Raw genomic sequence first — 4,637 nt, 5'->3', positions numbered from 1 at the left:
GCAATTAATTAAAAGTTAAACTTAAAAGTCATGAAACAACAATGAGAATGAAAATAATAATAATATTATAAAAATATAATAATATTATTAAAATAAATATTATTTAATTAATATTTAAATATTAAAAAAAATAAGGCTCAACTACAAAATTTCGCCTAAGGCCCCCAAATACATTGAGCCAGCCCTGGGCTCCCCTATACCCAATTAGCCCCTTGTTCGGGTGGGCTTCGTCTCACATATCTCAGCCCAAAAAATGATAATGGCAAGGGTATTAACATTCTCCAAAGATTCTTGTTTGAGAAGATTTTAGGTTGCATGTGCATTAGTAATGCTAGAAATCATTTTCGTATTTCTTTTTGGTCTTTTTAAAATTGATGTGACTTTTAAAATTATTATTGAACCAAAATTTATGGTAATCTATCACAAATGAAGATTTTTAGCATTACTCGTATTTGTTTCTTAGCGAGAAAGGGTGAGAAAGAGTATTTGGCGCAGAGAAGCTTTTAAAGGTGTAAGTAGAGAGTAGTGGGGTTTGAGTTTTGGATTGGTGAGTTAAAATTAACCATTTGAGTGGTTTTTGTCTTACTACTTTTTTGTACTAAATTTTTTATATAGTGAATTTTTTCTGGGTTGTCTCTCCCAATAAACTTAAGCTTGTTAAGCCGAATCACATAAATTTTGGTGTCTTGTGTAATTGGTTTATTTTATATTCTACTATTTTCTACTTCTTTAGAGACCCTACATTTATTTTGTCACATCAAATAGTAATAATTATTGCATTCCAAATTCATTTATTTACAATAGTACCCATTTCTATTCTTAAAGAAATGACAATTCCATATACTAAATGTGCCATAATAATTCTAAGATATCTTGATCCATAAAATATTAACTTTAATTTTTTATTCCAAATATTTAACACTGACTTTTAAGTATCTTGTGTTGATTGTCTTCAACCTTCCATCCACTTGGACCCTACCCAACAACACTCCTAGATATGTGTAGCTACAATTACCATTTACAATATTCTGTCTTCGCTACTGAAGTAATAAATCATTCATTGAACAATATAATGCTGCATGGCATTCAAAACAAGCAAATATGTGGATTACTAGGAGCTGCTGCTGGACTTATGATTCCACGTGAAAGTCTATCCGTGGGTGCCACCTGCCGGTGGTGGTGGCGGACTGAATCATGGTAGCGGTTTATGTAAACTATGTTTATAATATGGAATTGGAATTGGACCTGAACGTCGATTCGGTGGTGGAGGGGGAGGGGGGGAAGCGTTAACTTTTCGTACAACCACCCTCCAATTGTGATCTGAAAAAATATATAAAGACCAAATTATCAAACCGAAATAATGATATGGATACCAAAACCAATCTTTGTTAAGGCATCATTGAATTATATCTACCTTCAGAGTGTCAGCTCGCTAAAACTTATTTTCCTTCTGCGGCTAATGAAAATTGAAAGAACAAAAAAAGAAGAAGAAGATAAACAGGAAGCATGCAATGTGTTTGATGAACGATTAACCCAACATATAAAACAGATATGTTTCGAATCATCATGGAAAAGAAATGAATAATAAGAGGATTAATTCTTTGTTTTCATTTCCTTGTTTCATATAAATCTCAATTCTTTTTCTCAGCATATAAATTTGTATTATATCAAAACCCAAAATTAGTTTGAAAGAAACCCAGGTCGATTTAATGCGCTTCCTTGTTCTAACCGAAATTAATAATTATTGCCTTAATGATCACACGAGATTTAATATTTTGTAATTTCTGAACAAGCTATTCAAAATTAATGCAAGTGAGAAAACATCCTCCAACTATAGATATACCTTTTATAGGGGGTACTACAACTTTTGTATCACAAGTTATTTTACAAATTGATGAAATGATTAAACAACAAATATGGTTTGTTAATTTAATTAATTAGTGATCATTTAGTTGTTAATCATACACTCTTAATTATTTAACTAATTATAGTTGCCTCAGCTTGTTTAAAAATTTGTGGTAAAAATTATAGCACTCCAAACATTTTCCTTTCACCAAATTCCTTACCAAGTAAGAAACTGAAAGTAATCAAATTTGTTGGTTGATTATACTTGCATTAACTCTTGGACAAGAAAAAGGTTTCATCGCTCTATTTTGATAATGGAAAATAATTGAAAGATAAAACGAAGCAAACAATCAATTGCTCGGGCAACCCAAGTAGGTAAGAATCGAACAGCGCAACACTTGTCCAAATGAGTGAGACCCTTTTTAAAAGTATTGCACAATATCTTAATCTGTTTATGATAATCTTCAATTAACAATGAGTAGAAAGAAAGATGCACTGAACTGAATCTAAAAAAAAAAGAAGCTAACCTGCATCAGTCAAAACCATTTGCATAAGAAAGATGGTGGCAATCATGATTGGTAGGATTGAAGAACGCGTAAAGAACGGAAGCCTGCCATTCTTTGGTGTCGCATGAAATGCCATTTCTATTTTGTCTTTTCGTGACAAACTAAAGATTTTTTTAATGGCAAACAATTAGAAAACGAAAAAGAAAAAAAAGAATGATAATAATCACACGTAGAGGGGGAACAAAAATGATGTGATTTAGCACAATTACTTACGTTGATAAACGGGGACCAAATGTACTGATAAAATTCTCTAGCTAAGCAAGGCTATCATAACCTCTCTAACTCTAAGACACAAAAAATTTAGAAGGCAAAAGCCTGTATTTATAGGAAACGTACAGATCATCTCCGGTTCATTGCTTATCACTATTGTTTATAGTGGTTCAAGATTGACTAACTTTATTGGACTGGAAATTTAAAAATAATTTCAATCGAGAATGAAAGAAGAAATTGATTTCTTATCACTACTGTTTATAGTGGTTCCTCACTTTCTTCTCACTACTGTTTATAGTCGTTCAAGAAGAAAGTGATTTCTTATCACTACTGTTTATAGTGGTTTAAGATTGACTAACTTTATTGGACTGGAAATTTAAAAATAATTTCAATTGAGAATGAAAGAAGAAAGTGCGGGTCCCAAAATGTCGGAACAAGTGAGCCATAATACATTCTAATAGTCCAAAAAACCTTCTGTACACTCTAAAATTCCGTCCCATTTCTTCCACATAATTAATCCAATGTAATTTAGAGCAAGGAAACACCCACGAACGAAGGAATAAGCTGATTGGACAAAGACATGGTTGGGACGACCAAGAAATAAAAGGATAGAAATTTTCTTCAATATATTCTAATAAATGTGGAGTAATATCTAATGTGTGAGATTCATATGCTTTTCTTTAACATTCTTAACAGTTATTTATTACATTTCTACTAACGTAAGAATCAAAACATTGATATTTGAGGAATTCAAACATGTTAGAAGACACTAAAATTTATTAGAGTAGATGTTGTGTCCCAAATAGAAAGACACCTACAGGTTAGTTTAAAAAGTAACAGAAAATCTGAAATCCTAAGTACACTTTCACTTATTTTATAGCTAACACTGGTATGAAAATAGTTCTAACAACTTGACTTGCTTAATCACAGTCAATAACCCACATTTTTTTTATTATAAATATGTAGAGAAATGAAAGGAAACAAAAATAACTTATCTATAAATATTCTTTTTCAACCGCTTACAAAAGTGGTTATGTGATTAGTGATTAATAACTATTTGCTTGTACGTACACCCTAAATAAGGAGCAAAGGTTCATAGTACAAACACAAACGAAAGTTCCTAAAATAAGGATAAAATCATATAATTGAATTTGAGGACGACTCATAAGATTGATAAAAATGAATGGCTAGTATAAAGGGGCGGGTCGCGCATGGGGATTAGGCGGACCAGGTTTGAAGAGGAGAAGGATTCTTGGTGGTTGTTTGCATTTAATGCAAAAGATAACGAAACCGGACCAGGGTCCTCCCAAGGCCTAACGTGGTCCCCAAAAAATAATTTTAAAAATTATAAAATTCCTATAAAATTCAATTTTGACCCCCAAATTATTTTGTTTTTAGAATTTTGTCCCCCAAACACAAATCTCTAGTTCCGCCCCTCTAATGAAACAATGGTTTGGATTAACTTGCAACATCTAATGGAGAAAAAGGAAATTTGTAAAGAAGGGGTGTCTCTTCTTGCTAGTTGATATATCATAAGGTTGAGATACACCATACCATATGTGGTGCCTCTTTTCTGAAGGAGAGACAGTTAATGGGAGAGAATCTTTAGGATTTAATTAAGATTGGTAAAACATAGATTAAGATTTTCTAAAATTCCTAGGTTATTTTTAATAGTGCATATATATATATATATATATATATATATATATATATATATATATATATATATATTGTGCAAAAAACACACGATCACAATTACGGTTAAATAAGGCGAGAACAATCACACACAAAATGACACTAAGATTTAAGTGGTTCTCTCAATGTGAGGCACGTCCACCGGAGGAGGCGATCACGAAAAAATTCACTATGAAAGATGGAGTACAGAAATATAGTGGAGAGAAAATCACTCAGACCCAAAACTCCAATACACCAAAATCTCACTATCACACAATATAGATTATTCTTCAAAAGAATACAAAAGACAGAAGTACAAACTCTTCTTCTTTTACTGAGATA

At 31.9% G+C, this 4,637-nt stretch overlaps 1 long non-coding RNA gene across 1 annotated transcript; it reads right to left on the bottom strand.

Moving 5' to 3' along the window:
* Positions 1–1,279: 1,279 nt before the first annotated feature.
* LOC132174687 (uncharacterized) lies at positions 1,280–2,681 on the bottom strand. The gene is made up of 3 exons (XR_009439369.1): positions 2,625–2,681; positions 2,373–2,512; positions 1,280–1,320 (listed from the first exon to the last, which is right to left on the bottom strand). It is a non-coding gene; the product is annotated as an uncharacterized LOC132174687 (long non-coding RNA).
* Between the last annotated feature and the right edge of the window lie 1,956 nt (positions 2,682–4,637).

This window comes from Corylus avellana, chromosome ca1 (genome assembly GCF_901000735.1).
Source record: "Corylus avellana chromosome ca1, CavTom2PMs-1.0".
Lineage (NCBI taxonomy): Eukaryota > Viridiplantae > Streptophyta > Magnoliopsida > Fagales > Betulaceae > Corylus > Corylus avellana.
Note: the sequence above shows the minus strand (reverse complement) of the source record. Positions and strands in the feature narration are given on the sequence as shown.